This window comes from Macaca thibetana, chromosome 18 (genome assembly GCF_024542745.1).
Source record: "Macaca thibetana thibetana isolate TM-01 chromosome 18, ASM2454274v1, whole genome shotgun sequence".
NCBI lineage: Eukaryota > Metazoa > Chordata > Mammalia > Primates > Cercopithecidae > Macaca > Macaca thibetana.
The window spans coordinates 18,362,000-18,381,524 of NC_065595.1; the positions used below are offsets into that span (position 1 = coordinate 18,362,000).

Here is a 19,525-nt window from a genome sequence, read left to right on the forward strand (position 1 = left end):
GTGGGGACACAGCCAAACTGTATCACCAAGAGTCATTGGATCACATCCATTTCTGTTCTCCAGAAGAGGGAAGAAGAAATAAGAATATGGCCTGCAGGTGGAAATGTGGTTAGGTTATTTATAGCCAAAAGACATGTTTTGCCATTCTTTACCTCTAATTTCTGGAAACAGCCAATCTCTGAGCACCACAAGACTCAGGGTCCAGGATGGCTGATCAAGGTAAGAAGGCTGTTCTTCAGCTTGTTTCGCTGCCATGCAGCTGCTGTACCTGGTATGTTTTTTTCTTATCAGAAGAATTCATGATTGATGATATAATTCCTGGAAAGTTCTTAAAGCTTTGCAGAAGAAAGAGCATATTTAAATGAATTACAACACAATCTCAGACTTTAAATTGTCCAAATCCTTTCAGTGTCTAGGTTGCTTCTCCTTTGACATGGGCTCTTTTAAGATCTACATAAAGTCTCTTATAACACAACAGTGCTGTCAGGGCATTTCAATAAATCATGGAATTCTTTCATTCATTTATTCATTCAACAGACATTTATTTAACATCTGTTATATGCCAGGCACTATGTTAACTTGGGGCTTATCAAGAGCTCTAAAGTGGTTCCTGGGCTCTGAAATTCTCCTTGTGGGAGAGTGTTTCAGAATAAAATGTTGCATTTATCCTCACAATATGGAGAAGTAGATATTTCTTGGCTCTACATTACTGGTGAAGAAACAAAGACTTAGGGAGGCCAAATACTATGCCCAAGGACTTATATGTAAAACTTAACTCCAAATTTCATTCTATTTTCAATGCATCATGCTCTATTCTCACTTTATATGGGCTTTAGTTACTAGATTTTAATCAAAATAGACCAACCAATGTAAATATACAGACTAGATCCTTGGCATTTGTAGATTTAATTTTCCTGGCTTTGACTATTTGCTAGACTATTCTTGGGCACCACTAACAAATGACCTTGAAGAGCCATGACTTAAGAGTTTAATTTTCTGAGACATGATCTGAATCTCTGGCCCTAAGAGTCTGGGGAGTGGAGGTCAGTCACGTACATTCAGAGTGGCTTACTAGCATCTGCATCTTAGTGTGGCTCTGTTTCCACATGTTCTCCTTTATATTACAGGGAAAATGCTATAGTGGCCTGCCAATTATCAGTAGTATTTATGAATGGTAGAATTTCAGAAGAAAGTCTCAGGAGTTGTCCATCGTGAATGTCAATATATTAAAAAATTGCTAACATGGAAATTATCAAATTCAGCTCATGGATTTAGAGATGAGATTTGATGCTCCCAATGGGTCATATCTTGTCAGCCATTTGATCCACCAGGACTTCTTTCGCTGCCCCAGCCCCTGGGTAGGAATGGTGCCTAGGGCTCTGGTATGTGGTGCTTTTGAGGGGAACTTGAGCAATCATGCCCTGTTGTTTAAGACCATCAGAGAGATACCTCAGGGCCTTGCAAGCACCACAACCCCCAGTGGTGCCGCTTACTTCCAGGGTATTTCAGGCAATAGATAGTCTTCCGCAGTCTTGGAGATTTGCAATCGTTTTCTGAAATTACCTACCTATCATGAGATTAGTAGAATGAACAGGTCTTTCCCAGAGGGAGCTGCTACATTCTCATCTACTCAACGTTTGGTTCCTGACCCGAGAAGCTTCATCAAACATCCCATTTCCGTAAAATGCCCCATTTGGAAGAGTTTTGGTGGGAATAAAACACTCCAAATACTGGATTTTAAAAATCTCTTTTTATTTGCAATAGGCATTAGGAAGATAAAACTCTCTATATCACTTAGCAGCATAGAAAAAGGAGAAATGACATTTATGGCATCCCAATGCCAGAATCATAAAGCACAGTATAGAATAGTGGATTTGGACCTGGGAAGCAATAGCTAAAAACCAACACAATTACTATTTCCAAAATCCATGCCAATAAGTGGAGCTCATAGCCTTTATGATACAATATTACCTTATTCTCTGCCAGAAGGAGTAGTTTTGGGGGAAAAAAATCTCATTTTTCACCATTAGTTACCAATGACTTTAAATATTAAGCCGAGATTATATGAAAATACCTTTACTGGCCATATACTAATTTTCTTGTAACTGTGGGGTTTTATTTAGTCTAATGTATAGATGTGCCCCTTCTTGGTTGTAAATTAGATGGCACTTTGATTTATTTATCTTAAAACTATCCTCTGTGCTGTTCATTTCTATTACACATAAGAATTTGGAAGTGCTTTTTAGAGGTCAAGAGCAAGTCTGTGTCATCTCCTGGCGCAAATCACAAGCTGAGTAACTTCTGTTCAGCTCCTTTTTTATCCAAGAGATGGAAAACCGAAGTCATGCTAGCCAGGATGATATTGAGGAGAAACAAAACAAAGCCCATCTTGGTTTTGTGTGGCACCAGCCTCCTCGTCAGTACACTATAGCATTTCAGTGCTGAGTCTGAGTGTTATAAAAAATTATTTAAGAGCAAATAAAAATGCTGCTTCTGCAGATGTGAATACCTAAATGCTAATCAAAGCTTTGCTGCAATCCTGCAGAAATGCATAATAAGATTTTCCAGCTGTCAATCATTTAATTCTGACAGCTGTAATGAGATTCTGGTTTAACGTGTACTTCTTAATAACTTGGGGCCTGGAGCAGGTGCTGTCCTCTTTAAAAGACAACTTGCAGATTGTCAACCAGTTTCTTCCCATCTGGCAATGGGGAGACAGCCTCTAAAGTGGTCAAGCATGAAGGGGCCTTCATGGGCATTAGGGTCTGTAAGGCTCTGAATTACTGTCTTCTCTACCTCCACCCATTGTTAAGGAAAAGATGAGTTTCAACTGTGACTGGTTTTAAAGAGTGACAATTTAGTACAAGATTTTCTAATAAGCAAAGGCAACATGTTTGAACTTGGAAGTTTTACTCTAATTCCCACGGAAAGATCTCCAATAATAGAAATTACTTGTCTGTTCTCAGTAACAGAAGAATATATTTATTGTCATCTCTTTTGAGGTAATGAAATGCCATTTAAATTACCCTCTCTTCCTGGTAAATCTGAGAAGAAAGCAAACTCCCTAAGTTTCCTATCATTATGCAGAGCCTGAAACCATATCTAGTAATCACTTCAAGCCTCACTAGGGAAGAACAGCAGGTAGGAAGCTGTTTGGGATTTATAGTACCACTTACTTCTACAGGTAAAATCAGAGTCATAAAAAGCAAGAAGAAAGAGTTCTTGAGCCCTCCAGGGTAAGTAAGGGAATATACTTTAAAATTCTGATTTTTATTACTCTAGAAAAAATAAGACACCTTAGCCCGTAGCTGGAAAACTAAACTACATCCTTTTTCTGAGGCTGTTATTCATTCGAGTCTCTGATTGTCTCCACTGAGCTCAGACAGATCTGGTGCTCTCTCTGCCTGACTCAGTTTCTTCACCTTTGCAGAGGAGCTAGCAATATCAGCCAGCTTCTCACACTGCATGCAGAAGCCTTAGAAATAAAAGGTATCATCTTGGAGCTCGAAAGTTCTGTAACGATGACCAAGAGTCACTCTGAGGGCAGAAAAATTAAAAACAAACATGTAATGCTTTTTCCAGGTTTGTTAATACCAAAATGGGTCCAGGTGATTCTCTCTGTTTCCATGTTATTGATCTTCCTCCCTTCCTTCTGAAGGCGTCATATGGAGTGTCGAAGGCTGGTGGTAAGGAGGAAAAAGGAATGAACACTGAATCAGTAATATCTGAGCTTTCCCAGTCAAATCTAGTCATGACTCAGCAAGGAAGCCAAAGGAAAACATCACTGCATTACACCTGTTAAAGAAGAGGCCTGTCTGAGGCAGAGAGAAGCTCAGAGTGTGAGCCTCTGTGCAAACCATTCCAAATAAAGAGAGATTTCTGACCCTTACCTCCCTCCCATCCTTCCCCCATCCACTCTGGGGGAGAAGAGCCCTCCTCTTGGTTTTGGAGTCCTTCCTCTTTCCCTTGCTACTAGCTCCTTTCCCTCCTAGCAAACATCCATGCCTCTCTCCTAAGTCACAAGCAAAATTATTTGCTGAAACTTTTACCCCTTCAAGACAACCATATTGCTGTCCTTCCTCGCACACTGCCAGGAATGTCAGGAAAAAATGGCTGGTGTCAGGCTCAAATCTTCACTTTCTCTTTAGCCATATGTCTCTGGGAACGTGATTTCCCCTCTCCCCCCACCAGTTAAAACAGCAACAAAAACATTGATAATGATGCCTGCAAGAATCATGAAGCTGAAATGAGATTGCGCATGTACATGGCCAAGGAACACGGAAGTGCCAGGGATTCCTCATTTCGTGGCCAAATTTGTTGGAGACTGGTTGGGACCTGCCAGCTTGCCTCTGCGGCTCTGCCCATGCTCTTGAGGGCATGCTGACCTCTGCCTTTGCTGACCTCTAGACCATGTAACAAGGGTAAACACTGCCTCTCCCTAGAAATCTTGCCTGCACTGGTTTCCATGACACAGCATTACCTCGGTGCAGCTTACAAAACAGCTCACAGAATTTCTCCTAACATTTAGAGTCAAAATAGATGGCCAGTGCTCTGCCTTCCGTGCAGGAATCTGTGCTTCCTCAGAGGTCTTGCCGTTTGGGGTCTGGATCCCTAGAGCTCTGAAAACCTTATCTCGGGGACCATCCCGAGTAGCTTTTATTCCAGTGCTGGGGGGATGTGCTGTGCAAATCAGTAGCAAGTCCTGGCCTTATCCACCCAGCTGGGGGGCCACAGATTTGGTGAAATTGTGCCTGTTACTTTGGAGGTGAATGGGTCAGACATGAGATGGGGGTGGTCCCTGCTCACCCCTATTCATGTTCTTGGAGTCTGTTACTCCCATTGAGTCCCACTCCATTATCCATGGGAGAAACTAAGGCACAGATATCAAAGGGGTGGGATGGGTAGTCACACCAGACTGGCAGCAGCACAGCCTGGTAAAAACCTGAGCCTCTGTCTCAGGCTGGAGCGGGCTCCACTACACCTGCAGCCTGTGGACAGAGAGTCTGCAGACAACGTGCCAAACTCTGTGTATTCTGTGCAAACAAAGGTGCTTGTGGGGAGAAAGGCAGAAAGTAGAATGTTTAGGCTGACTGATGGCTAAACAATGGGTGGAAAGAGAGGCTGGAAACTTGACTGTGTAGGTAAGAGATGAGAGCCTGGGGAATAAAAATAAACAAAAGGAGTAGAGAAAGAGGCTGGGCAGGGAAGGGGCCTTCAGAAAGGTGTGTGATGGGCTGGTTGGTCAGCTGCCGCTGGGCCTAGAGGGAGCCGAAGGGATTTGTGTGCACGCAGAGACTGCTTATTCTGTTGTTCCACCAGAAATTGAGGGTAGGACCTGGAATATTGCACAAAAGCCCTTGCCAGCTCTAAGACTTGAAAGCAGGGCTGAGAGGGAGAGGAGGCAGGGGAAATACATTGGCCCCCTGTTTCCACTGGGAGAAGGAAGCCAAGAAAACAGCAGAGGAGAAAACAGATTCGAAGACCATGAGACCTGGAAGAGATTGTTTAATTTAACCTCTTTCTCTACAAACAAGGAAGCTGCAGCCCAGGGAGGGTAAACGACATCCCAGAAGGTCACTGAGTCTTCACCAATCCAGATGTTGCAGGTGTCTCCTCCCAAAATATATCTTCAAGTCCTAGCCTCCGGTCCCTGGGAATGTGACCTTGTTTCCAAACTTGATGGTTTTGAATGCCATCAAGTTAAGAGGAGGTCATACTGGAGTGGCTGGGCCCTTAATCCAGTATGACTTCTGTCCTTAGAAGAGAGGATGAGAGACAGATGCACAGGGAAGGTCACATGACAGTAGAGGCTGAGATAAGAGGGGTGCATTTATAAGCAAAATATGCCAAGGGTTGCCAGCAACCAGGGGAAGCCCGGGAGAGGCACAGGGCAGACTCTCCCTCTGAGTGTCCAGAAGGAGTCAACCCTGCCAACACTTTGATCTTGGACTTTGGCCACTAGAAGTGTGAGAGAATGCATTTCAGTTGTTTTAAGCCACTCAGTTTGTGGTACTTTGTTATAGTAGCCCCCAGCAGGTTAATATGCTAGGCTGAGAAAAGCAAGCACATGCCAAGTATAGAACCGCCCCAGAAATGCAGCAGAGCCCCGCAATCACACTTGCTGGCTTCCCATGGAGTCTGGATCTGCAGACGCATTCACCTTTGTATTAGTTTGTCTTGCATTGCTATAGAGAAATACCTAGGATGGGTACAGTGGCTCAAACCTGTAATCTTAGCACTTTGGGAGGCCAAGGCAGGAGGATCGCATGAGCTCAGGAGTTTGAGACTAGCCTGTGCAACATAGTGAAACCCTGTCTCTATAAAGACTGCAAACATTAGCTGGGTGTGGTGGCAGGCACCTGTAATCCCAGTGACTTGTGAGGCTGAGGTGGGAGGATCACTTGAGTCCTGGAGGCAGAGGTTGCAGTGAGCTGTGATCATGCCACTATACTCCAACCTGGGTGACAGAGTCAGACCCTGTCTCAGAAAAAAGAAAAGAAAAGAAATATCTGAGACTGGGTATTTTTTTTTTTTTTTAAAAGAAAAGAGGTTTAATTGGCTTATAGTTCCTCAGGCTGTACAGGAAGCGTGATGCTGGCACTGCTCGGCTTCTGGGAAGGCCTCAGGAAACTTACAGTCATAGCAGAAGGCAAAGGGGGAGTTGGAATAGGAACAAAAGAGCGTCGGGGGGAAGAGCTACACACTTTTAAACAACCGGATATCACAAGAATTCACTCACTATCACAAGAACAGCATGAAGGGGATAAAGCTAAGCCATTCGTGAAGGATCCATCCCCATGATCCAATCACCTCCCACCAGGCCCCACCTTCAACACTGGGGATTACAGTGCAACATGAGATTTGGGTGGGGACACAGATCCAAACCATATCAACCGTCTACAAGTGCTAGGTTAACTGGGAGGGCTGAGCAGATGTGGAGAGATGCCAGGGGACTTGGGACAGGCAGAGAGAGCCAGCCTGGGCTGGGTGTTGTGACTGCCTCCTCTACAGGGCCTCACCTGCACCACCAGGTCCCTTGCCCACTGCTGCTCCTGCCTGAGCTTCACTTCTCAGGGGATGCACCCATGGTGCCACAGTCCTAAACACACAGGGGCTTCTGGCCCTTAACCCTCTCTGATCCTACACTCCTAGACTGCAGGGATCGCGTTGGTGCTCCCCAGGTCTCCTCTCTCTCAGCACCTTCTGTCTCCAAGGCAGCCCTGTAAGCTCCCGAGATCCATCCAGTCCCTACCTGGTTCTTTACCACCTCTCATGCCACTCCCTCAGTCTGCCCTATTTGACCCATCTGGAAGGAGTTCAGCAAGAAGTCCCCTCCCAAATGTAGAATCCTGCCCTTCCACCAAGGCCACCTAGACTGCACATGCCCTCGAGGCCTCCGCCGTGTCCTCGATACCAGCAAGGCCCCTACATTGAGGAGGTTAGAATGGAAGGCTAAGGAGTGACACATCCTGCTGTCCTAGTAAGAAAAGATGTACTTTGAATAGCTGGGGCTTCAGGAAGAGGCCCCCCAGGCCCCTCAGGGAACAGCAGCTCCCTAGCGGGAAGAGTGGGGTTCCCAGAGCCCTTGGCCTGAGTGCTTTCCTTCCTCCCCTCTGTCAGGCCTCCCCAGTGTCAGGTCTTACTCCCTCTGTTCCCACCCTTGTCATTGTATTGCCTGCTCAGGTAAGGTGTGTCTATGTGAATTCAGGCTTTTTCTCCAAGTTTAGGGGGCCTTTGTACTAAAACTGCAGATTTCTGAGATCTATATCCAGGGATGCTGCCTCAGGAGGTGAGGGGCATGGCCTGGGATTTGCATTTTGGAACTAGCTTTCTAGTGTTTTTGCTGTGGGGTGGTCCTCAAACCCTAGACAACATTGTCCTTAGTCTAAACACTTCCGGTGGGGGGGATTTTGGGGACAGTGGCAGGTGGTGGAAGGGACTATGTTGACAACTCAGTCATTATGTGCTCCCTTTCAAGGGGGATCCCATCTGATGCCACTGGGCACTGCCCCAAACCTGGGGCCTGGGATAAGCCTTCCCAGGGGGATCTGGGCAGGGATGCGGAGATACGGCTGGCCATGGTGACGATAGTCGGGGAGGGCGTCAGGCAGGGGGGCTGCACCTGTGTTGGTGTGTGGACTGGTAGAAAGTTCTCTACAGGGGACAGCAGGGAAAGAGGGAGGAAGAGGAGCCAGCAGAGGGAAGGGCAGAGGGGTCAGGGGTTCTGTGGGGCTGCAGCTTCCTCCAGATGCCTCGACGATGCCATCCACAGCTACTGGTCATGCTCAGAGCAGCTGCCCTCCTCCAGGTGGAAGCTGCTTGGCAGCACCTGGCTACATGACTGGGTTATCTGTGGCAAGGAGGGATGGCTTCCTATGTCAGGAGCTTGCACCTAGCTCAGGGAGGCACAGCCAGGACAAGAAAGAAAAGAAAGACAAGAAAGAAATGAAAAATCCAGCCTCTCCCCATCGGCCTTCTCTGAGTATACCCTACCGTAGTCTCTGGCGGTGCTCACTCGAACCCACCTCCCAGCTCAGGAAGGAAAGATGGGAGATCATTCCGTATTACAAGGGTGGTGGAGTGGGGATGCATTTGAATTGCTCTGGCTATACTTTGCCTGTCCCTCTGTGTGGCTGGCTGCCTATCACCCACACCCAGGCAGGCCCAGACTCCTGGGGTCGGGGTGCCATGGTGGGGAAATGAGCCTCCACCTCTGGATCAGGTCTTGAGAGACACTGTTGGGTGCTGCTGGGCACTTGGCATCTGCAAAGGATGCTCCATGCCCCATGCGGGTGCCCTCCCCTTGATAAGGGAGGCTGAGCAAACATCTCAACATTAATCAAATACGTGACCTCAGGAGTATCTCCTCTATTCCTTAAAAAAGGAAATCTTCGAGCTCATTCCTGTTGTTAAACCAAAAAATAGAGAATAAATAAATAAATACATAAATAAAAAAGGAACTCCAACAGAAATGGAAAACAGAGCCCGCACTTGCCTATTCCAGCTACTTTTATCAGCTCTTCACCGCTGACCATTTCCCACTAAAATCCGAAGCCTTGCCTAGCTGTATTTAGAACTCTGCGAAGAGAACTGTGTACTGAGTTTACAAGATATGTTTTGTTTTAATGATCTCACACGTCATCTGGTGCTCACAGCAGTCACTGTAGGTTTTCTTGACCCTGCCATGGGATGGTGAATCTGGCAGAATCTGCCTTTGCTCATTCCCTTTGACCTGTAGAGTGAGCTCTGTATTTCTTTATGGTGTAATTCCTTAGTTAGGTCCAGGGGCAAAATAGTGTGGTTATTAAGAGCAGTTACCCTTGAGTCAGACTGGGTTTGAATCCTGGCTATTGCACTTGTTGGCCTTATGAGCTTTGGAGGCTGGATAATCTTCTCTATGCCTCAATGTCCTCATCTGTAAAATAGGATTCCTGATAGTACTTATCTCAGGGTTGTTGTGAAAGTTAGAAGAGTTAGCAATGTGACATGCTTAGGGTTGTGCAGGGCACATACTAAACACTTAAGATGCCTTCTTTTTATTTCAGTTCATGCTTTACAAGTATGCTCTTCTGCTTTTAAAGCACTATCAGCAAATAGCAGGAAAAGTCACCATTGTCAGAGTACCACACCGTGGTTTGACCCACACCTGCAAAATAAGGCTGAAGGAACATTTTTGCATGAACATCTGCAAATTTTGGTTTTTCCTCCTAAATACCTCCTGCTCCATTATAGATTTCTGAGAATGCAGGAACTGATCACTGCTTTTACAGTAAATTTGGCAAAGGTGTGTATTTTCTTTCTATCCAAAAAGGGAACTAGAATTCTGTATCCCCAGTCCTTATTCCTGGGTGTCCTTGAATTTGGGCCTGGTTTGAGGGAGATCGTGCTGAGGATTCAGTGACATCATTCTCATGAAGTGCTAGCCCTGCATATCCTGGACGCTCCACAGGGATATATTCCCATTCTTTGCTCTTCCGACTGTTTACCAGCCTTGACTATTGCTACAGCTGTGGCAAGCCTTCCCGTCCCTGCCCCACCGGGATGATGACTGCATAAAGACAATGTTTGATAAACCCAGTCAACGAGGAAGGAGGAAGGAAATGCACATACGATCTCCTAAATAAAATTAGACCACCAAGGATGAGAAATGTTTAATTTGTGGCCCATGTTACAGAACTGGGTTCCTCAGATAGGGAATTTTCTTTTTGCCAGTTCTTCTTTGATTCCAGAAGTAGTCATGTCAGGTGGCAGGGGTGGCACCTCTCAATGGTGCCCAATTCCCTGGCTGGCATTTGAATGAGCAGGGTCCTTTTAATCCTGTGGCTGCTTACCCCACAGTAACAGCAGATGGAATCTGCTTTTTATTACTTTTGCCTGTTGCCCCTGAGTCCACACCGGAAACCACTCAGGCAGGATCTGGAAAGCATACAAACCTCATCAAATAAAATGGAGGAACAAGTCCGCTCCGGCTTCTGAGAACTCCAGGAGCTCCCGGAAGAAGGCGTTTCATCTCTGCACTGCTTGGAACCCTGGCTGTTCAAGGGAAACGGTGGGTTTACAGGGTTCAAGGAAAATAGAAGAACCTAGAAATTAGACCTCAAAGCGGGGGATGTGGAATGCCATCCTCTATAGCAGTTTTTTCTGTAGTGGCTAATTACTGAGGCACTAAATCAATTATTGGTCAAAACCCTGTTCCTGAGGACCTAGCTTCTGCAAAGCAATTTATTCCCAAAGTTATCCTTTCTGCCTCTTACTTTCTCCCAGAAAGTTATTCTCTGCTTCCCCTACTGGGAAAAGAGTTGTCCCTTTAAATATAGCTCATAGAATTTCCACATAGGCCAAGAATCATCCATCAAGAGTGTACACAATCAGAGAAATCTTTATATAAACACTGCAGTTCCCCTACTGCACGACAATGACCAGATTTCCGATGTCCCCACCTTCCACATACCCTGGCACTGGCGTTGTCCAGCTGTGGTCAGTTCATCTAAAGGGAGGGTTTTCAATGCTCACGTTTCCTCCTGTTGCGGGCTCCAGCTTTACCTGCCTCTTATTGTTCTCATTCGCCTGGGGAATGCCGAGTGTAACAATGGCCCCAGGAATTCAAGCCAAGGAGCCCAAGAGGGGCCAGATGGTGCCTTCGTTCCTGGTGCCAGAACTGCGGCGTTTCTCTGAATGTAAGACTTTCACGCAGACTAAAATATTATCACGTAAGCAAAGAAATTTGTTTTTTGTTTGGAAAGAATGACTGGTTATCGTCAGAGTTCTGCAACGTCTGTGCCTTAGTACTGGTGGTTACATGGCCTTAGATAAAGACCATTTGATAATCAGCCCAGAAGGCCAAAGAATTGTAGGACTTCCAGGTGGACCCCAGCGCATTCTTGGGTGGGGAAACATACTGGTGCACATGCTTTTCTCAGTAGGAACTAGAACATGAACTCTGAACATTTCCTGCACCTATTCTAAGCTTCACAGAAAGTTTTATATTGAAATTCTGTTAAGCCTTGCTGTAGATGAAGAGGTACAAACTGTTTGAAAATCACGTTAAATATCTGTTAAGGGGTCAGGCATGGTGCCTCATGCCTGTAATCCCAACACTCTGGGAGGCTGAAGTGAGAGGAGTGCCTGAGCCCAGGAGTTTGGGGCCAGCCAGGCAACATAGTGAGACCCTATCTCTACAAAAATAAATATATAAATAAATTAGCTGAGTGTGGTGGTACGTGCCTGTGGTCTCAGCTACTTGGGAGGCTGAGGCAAGAGGATTGCATGAGCCGAGGCTGCAGTCCAGCCTGGGTGACAGACCAAGACACTGTCTCACAGACTGAGACCCTGTCTCAAAAAATATATAAATAAATAAATAGTAAATGTTTGTTAAGAGACATGAATCATTTTTGTGTGTATAACTGATCCTTGAACAATGTAGAGAGGTTAGGGGTATTGAGCCCCCCACCCCCCCAACCCCACCAGTGTGTTAAAAAAAATCATATGTAAGTTTTGGCTACCCCAAAATTTAATATCCTACTGTTGACCAGAATACTTACTGATAACATAAGGTCGATTAATATGTATTTTGTATGTTATATGTATTATATGATTTATTCTTACAATAAAATGAGAGAAAAGAAAATGTTAAAGTCATAAGGAGGAGAAAATATATTCACTATATTAAGTGGAAGTGGATCATGATAAACACCTTCATCCTCGTCATCTTGACCTTGAGTAGGTGGAGGAGGAAGAGGAATAGGAGGGGTTGGTCTTGCTGTCTCTGGGGTGACAGAGGCCAAAGAAAATCTGCATAAGGTAAACCTATGTTGTTCAAGGGTCAACTCTGTTTAAATGTATGAGTTACAATTTTTTTACATAGGAAGAAATACAGGTGCTTTGAGGAAACTGTTCTGCGTGAAAGCTGGGAATTTTCTGATTCCAGGCTCTGTATTAAACATTTCTGGCTGTCCAAGGAATGATCATATTCAATTTCAGTGTATACCGCGACTTCCTAAGGAAATTGATTGGTTTGCTTCTTAAAATGTGTACAGGCAGGGCAATTTCTCAATGAGGAAAAGGTAGATAAGTGTCCATGAATGCCTCTAAGAAACATTCCAGGATCAATAACTATCTGCCAGTATGGTTAGAAGACCACCAAGTAGTTGCTCTAAAGAGTGAAAGTTAAGGAAGAGAATATAGAGTCATACTGACTGTGAGAAAACCTGCAGAATTAAATCTATCTTACTGGGGGAAATCAGAGCAGAGAAATAAGGAGAGGATAGACCAGAGACCAGCAAATTTTTTGTAAGGGACCTAATACTAAAATATTTAGTATCTTCTAGTATCACTAGATGATGCTAAATATTTTAGACTCTGTGGGTCACAGGGTCTCTGTCAAAACTACTCATCTCTATTGTGGTAGCAGGAAAGCAGCCACAGATGCTTTGTCAATAAATGGGCGTGTTTGTGTTCCACTAAAACTATTAATAAAACACTGAACTTTGAATTCCATATAATTGCCATATATCACAAAATATCTCTTAATTTTTTGTCAACCATTTAAAAATATTAAAGCTATTCTTACCTCATGAGTTGTACAAAACCAGGCAGTAGGTTGGATTGGGTGGTAGTTTGTAAACCTTTGATGTGACAATAAACTGGTGTGAAGCAACTCAAGCCACCAGACCCCAAGACCCAAAGATGGGAATTCTTTAGAGAAGTGTATTGTAATCAAGAATACACATACAGTTTAGAGTGTATGAAATAATGCAGAATTTAAGGACTGTGAAGAAAAGGTCAATGTTTATCACTTATATCCATGTTCACCCCCAGCCTGCCCCTGTCCCACCATTTTCCTCCCTTCACCACACACCCACACCCTGGCATAAAACCATGCATTGTTTTCTACTGTGGTAGTTCTCAAAGTGTGGTCCCTGAGTCAGCATTTGCCATGCCAAACCCATGTTAACTTCAGTAGGGATTGCATCAAGTTCAAGAGGCCGAAGAAGAGATCCAGAGCCAGCGAGCAAGACATGAGGTTTTATTGAGGGCTTGCCTACAAGGGAAAGAGTCCAGTGGCAGCAAGTTGGACAGGAGAATCACCTTATGTACAGACACGGCCCAGTGGTAGAGGGATGGACAAGATAACCGCCTTACAGTCCAGTGGAGGTCAATTAGGCAAGAAAACTGCAACCACTTGTCAACACCTTCCTTTTAATGACCTCTGCCTTGTAACCTTCATTGAACCAAAACTCAGGGCCTCAATTTCCTGTACAGCCTATGTTCCATGGAACAGGCCAGGGGCTCAGATATTCCTCATTGACAAGGAACGAATCTCCAGGTTGGCCACTCCCAGATTCCAGCTTGGAACACACGTTCAGATGTGTCTACCGTACAGGGTCGTTCTAAGGATATGCTTAAGTTATTGCTCTCGGGTGCATTTGCCCTACAGCATCTCCTGGGAACTTATTAGCAATGCATGTTCTCAGGCTCCACCCTCTGACCTGATGAATCAGAAACTCCGAGGGGGCAGTGGCCCAGCGACCTGTGTCACTTCAACATGTCCTCTGAGTGACTCCGAGGATCAGTCCAGTTTGAGAACCACTGATGCAGGGAGTGAGAGCAGTGAGTCCAGCCTGGAGGGTCACCGCAGCTCTGCCACGTTTTGGCTGGACGATCCCGAGCCTCAGTGTCCTCCTTGGTAAAGTGGGGGTGTGAAGGTAACAGAGAGAAGGGCACAGTTATAAACTGCCTGTAGCCACTTCTGCTTTGTAAAGGAGACGGTGCATTCATATCAAAGGGAAGAACACACTCTAGGCCTCTTCATTCCACTGGTCATGGCTAGAGAAAAGAAGGGAAAGACAGAACTTTCAAAAGTGATGCCAGTTCAGAGACCTGGAGACGCTCGTGGATGGACAAGAAGAGCCCAGAGCCTGGTGGAGAGCTAATTTGAATTTGGGAGGCAGAGAGTGGGTGAGCCCAAAAGATGGAGAGATGGGGAAGAAGGAAGGCCATCCGGTGAGGGAGGGGAGGCCCAGAAATGTGGAAACCCCTGATATTTGGTAGCATGGCCAAAAGACTTGGAAATGGGGTGACTAATGCCCAATTTTATAGAAACTAGTAAATTTGACCTTGGCCCACTTCAAGGCTTCGTCTCTCCATTGTCTTAAACCTGTGAAGTTGGCCTCAGCACAATGCTACTGGGTAAATGTATTCAGAAACACACACACACACACACACAGAAGAGCCATGTTCCCGGTCCTGGGCCACAGCTGCTGGGGAACCAGAAGAGCTGAGTGAGGGATTGAGAGGGACAGTCTGAAACTGTGGAGTCAGAAGTGCCTTGAGAATTTCAGCTCCTGGGAATGTGCTACAATCTTGGTCTTCCCAGTGGATTTAGGATAGGGGGGTTAAGCCCATTTTATTTCAATCTCAAGTGACAGAGTGACCTCAGTGGGGCCTGGATTGCATTGATATCTACAGTGGGAGCCACTGTGGGAATCAAAGTAGAAAGCATGTGAATGCTAGCGCATGGAATTTGGCACTTTGATTCTCAAGGTTTGGTAACCACAGTTAGTGTGGGAGTTGTTAATGAATACTGTTATTTTTAAATTTTCCAAGCTTGTCTATTTTGATAAAGAATCTATTTTTTCAATACAGAAGAATTTGTGGAAAATTCTGCTGCCTCCCAGTTAAGCGTTTCTCTTAGTTAATTATGATCATAGATGGCTGCTTGTTGGATCATGACATCATCAGAACCCAGGCAGGGCCACTCAGCTGGAAGCATCTTGTTTGAAACTCCCTGAGGAAATATCATCTTACTTTCACTGGGCTTGAGAAGGGCCAGTGTACTAAGGCAAAAGTGGTGACAAACTATGGACCAAATCTGGCCTATGGCCCTGCTAAGAATGGCTTATACATTTTTAAAAGGTTATTTAAAAAAAAAAAAAAACCCTGAAAATAACCACAAAAAAACCAAACGAAAGAATATGTGATGAGGATTGAATGTGGTCCACAAAACCTAAAATTTTTGTTATCTGACTTTTCACAGAAAGTTGCTAGGGCCTGGCTTAGGCCATGGTGGTGGTCAGACCCCACAGTTGGGGACTGCAGGGGAAGGAGAAGAAGTGTCCCAAGCATGGTAAGCAGGCTGGAGCCCAGGGATGTAGCTTGTGTTTAAACCTGGCAGTGCATTTAGTCAAAGAAAAGGGCTCAGATCACATTATTCTGGCCACTTATCCTGGCCCCACAGAGCAAGGCCCTGGGAGGAAAAAGAGGAAGCCCAGTTCTCAGGACTGAGGCTTTAACATTGCAGGTATGCAACCTCCTCTACTCCTAGAAGCCTCATGAGGGAGCCTCTGGAGGGGACAGTTGGGTTAGTCCACGGGAAGGACAGGAGTGGGGCAACTTGGGGACAAGGTCACTGTAAGGGAGGCAGGAGGTGGGAAGTAGGCTCAGGGGTGGGAGAGGACTGAGGAGAGCCAGCTGCCGGGTGCCGAGGCCTTGGTCAGCTCAGCAAGCTGGTCCCATGGGGACTCTGAGAGAACGGGCTGCTCCCTAAGGAAACTCGAGTTTTGGGTCAGTCTGATCCTACTAGACGTCATATGAGACACCATGCAAGTGACCTCTGCTCTGACTTCTGCCTGAGCACTTGGCTCACCATTCTCTCCTCACTTTTCCCCACCACCCTACTGGAAGAAAGAGAGAACAGCCAGCCTCCAGGGCCCTTCCTTTCCCTGGCCACCTTCCTTCAGACACAGCATGCTTGGATTCAGAGTAAGAAAGAAAATGAGAACTGAAAACTAGACCTTGTTTCATTCAAGTGCATTGTTTTGAATCCTGTTTTTTTTCTGTTCCTTTTTGGCACCATGGGCATTCCTGCAGAGTGGAGTTTGAATACAGGCACATTCTTCAGAGGGGAAAAATCCCGTTGCCTAGCCCAAGGCTGAGCTCCTGGGCCAACACACACAGGGCTCTGGGTGGTTTGCTGATTCAGCAGGTGCCGCCTGCCCTGGGCCACCTTAAAGAGTCGCAGGATGTCCACTGAGCAAGCTCTTGGGGGCCAGATAAGTGATTGTGCTGGGCCCTGGGCCTCTTGGGGTTGGGAATCTTGCAGTTGTCATTGGTGATGGTCAGGTGGGCCTGAGCATGGTGTCAAGATGCTGGCGCCACGCAAGGGTGGAGCCTACCTCTAGAGATGCCCACTGTCAGAGTCCATTGTTGATTGTTATTTCCCTGGCATTTTTCAGAATAAGAGAGGTCACATCAGGGGAAGGTTGTTTTAAGCTGTCTTAACAGAAAAGACCTTGTCTATTGCATTCCCTGCTGAATCTCCACTGCCCTTAACTGTGTGTGCCTCATGGAGGACACTCAAGTATCTGTCGATATTCGTTGATCAAGTTGAAAACTCTATTTTTAAAAGAAAATAAACCCAAAAAGAAGGGGCGAGTCACTACTCAGGCAGTTGGTGGTTCAATAATCTATTCTGGAAATTCTTTCCCTGTAGACTCAGTCACTCAATTCCATTGAACCCCTACTGTGGGTTTCACTTTGTAATAGAAACAGAAAGATGTATTAGACTCAGACAGTCACATCTAGATGAGAAAATGAACCAAAACCCATGTTCTGGCTGACTTACCTCTCCTGAAGTTCAAATCAGAATTGCATGCAAACAGATTGCATGCAGTTCTGTTTTGAACTTCAGTTGCAGCCCCATTTAATACTTGTATGTCATAGCTGAACAGAATATAGTGTAATATCTTAAGTGCCAGAAAGCCCTGGGTTCAAACACTGGCTCTGCCAGTTTCTAACAGCGTGACCTTAGGCAAGTTATTTTAATGCTCTCAGCCCCAGTTTTCGTCTATGCCATAGCACCTATCTCAAGGTGTGGTTCTGAGGAGAAAGTGAAATGATGTGCATTATTTCAGATTTTATTTATCATGTACATGGCATTCCTAGGAGAGCACCTGGAGCAGAGTAGGAGTTTAATAGATTTTAGCTATTATTGCTGGGTATATATTTTTTGTCTTCTCTGCCTGGGATGCTCCCTGTACCGCAGGCTAACTTTCCATTCATCCTCTAAGGCTCAGTTCAGCCAGCACAATACTTCCTCAAGATGAAACGCCTTTGGTCATTTGCCCTCTCCCTTTCCTGGGAGGCACACTCAGGAGTGCCTCTTCTGTGCCACCACAGTGACTTGTGCACATCTGTCCGGAGAGTCACTGCCTGGCGCTGTTATTTTCAGTTCCAATGTCGGCCTCTTCTTTAGACCTAGAGCCTCTTTAAGTCAAGGTACCAATTTACTTACCCCCTACCCTCTTGGCTTCATGATTTTTTATTGTGTTAGGAGTGCAAGTGTTTGCTAAATAAATGAAGGGACAAGTAATATTCCACCATTTCAGGAATAAAGTATTGTGACAGATAATCAGGGCTTCCCTGAGGTCAGAGGAAAAGGACTAAAGCTTGTGGTATATGTTCCAAGAGGAAGAAAGAGCAATTTGACAAGAAGTAAAAGCCCATATATGGCATTCATTATAGTCTCAATGTTGGTCTCCACTCAGTATTCATATATTGAAATCCCAACCCCCGAGCTGATGATATTAGGAGGGGGACCTTTGGGAGGTGATTAGGCAGAGCCCTCATAAATAGGATTAGTGCTCTAATAAAAGCGACCCGAGAGAGCTAACTCACTCCTTCCATCCTGTGAAGACACAGAGAAAAGGCACCATGTATGAATGAGAAAGTGGGCCCTCACCAGACAGTTAATCTGCTGGCGCCTTGATCTCGGACTTCTCAGCTTATGGAACTATGAGAAATAAATCTGTGTCATTTATAAGCTACACAGCTTGTGGTATTTTATTATGGTAGCCCCAATGGTGTAAGGCAACATTGTTATATTATCTATAATTTACTTCGAAGCAGCTCTATTTAAAACATATGTTGATGATGTGTATTTCAGTTTGCGTAATGCCCTAGGCACGGTTATTTAGTATTTGAAGTTTCCCAATATTTCAGAAGTATTAGGGGTAGTTCTGTTATGTTCCGGACTGTGATACTAGCACTTCAGTTATGTTTATTGCCAGTGGCACCAGAAGTTTTGTTAATTAACATACTGGGTGTTAGATTTCATTTTTGTATTGGTGAAATGAGTGGTGTTTGTTGGGTTGGTTAGGAAGGCTGCACAGGGATCCTTGCCTTTGTGCAATTAGGGCATGAGCAGCTCACACCCTCTGGAGTGTCCCCCAAGTCTTAGAATTCCGCTAGATTCTGTGTACATTTGCTTAAGGAGAATCCTGTCATTTGACCAATTAACTGAATCCTGCTGCTAGCTCCTTGTCACATCTGCTTGGAATGAAAGGACAGAGAGCTGGGATAAACCAGGTGGTCCTATGTTTGCTGAGCTTACAAACCAGGTGATCTGATGTTTTACCTCCTGCTGGCTGATAGGTCTCTCTGTGTGTCAGAATTTGGTCTGAGTTTTGCTCTCATTATAACAGCCCACCTGGCTGAGACGGTCCGTTACAAACAGTGACCTTGTGCCCAAGTGGCCTTCACCCCTCTAACCACTGATGGCTGCCAGAAGGCTAAGAACCTAATACTGTAATCTTGAATGACCTATGGTGCAGGTCAACTTGAAGGAATATATTTGGAGGGCAGTGATAGCAATGAATATGGAAAAGCAAGAAGGTACGCGAGGGACGAAAACAAGACCAGAATCAGCAGGATTTGGGGGCTGATTCAATATGGCAGCAGGCAAGACAGTATGTCAAAAACAAGACATATGTGTGTATGTGTGAAGAGATAAATAAGCATGCGAAGTACTTCACATAGTTTATTTGATTCTGACAACAACACAGAGGTGTGGATTGGGCAGTTATTAGAAACAGGTGTAGTGCTATATGAACATGTCAGGGATGTGCTCAAAGTCACATGGTCAAGAACTGGCAGTGTCGGGATCCAGACTCAGATTTTCAACCCCAAGTCAGTTTCTGTTTCCATTATGTCTCGTAGAGAGAAAGATTCTGTTTGTTTGTTTGTTTGT

At 45.2% G+C, this 19,525-nt stretch overlaps 1 long non-coding RNA gene across 1 annotated transcript in view; it reads left to right on the forward strand.

Annotated features, from left to right (window-relative positions):
* The first annotated feature begins 9,881 nt into the window (after positions 1 to 9,881).
* Positions 9,882 to 19,525, forward strand: part of LOC126941392 (uncharacterized) — a 168,401-nt gene continuing 158,757 nt past the window's right edge. The window contains exons 1-2 of the long non-coding RNA XR_007721289.1: positions 9,882 to 10,549; positions 15,536 to 15,625. This is a non-coding gene — a long non-coding RNA (uncharacterized LOC126941392). The remainder of the gene's footprint in view (positions 10,550 to 15,535; positions 15,626 to 19,525) is intronic.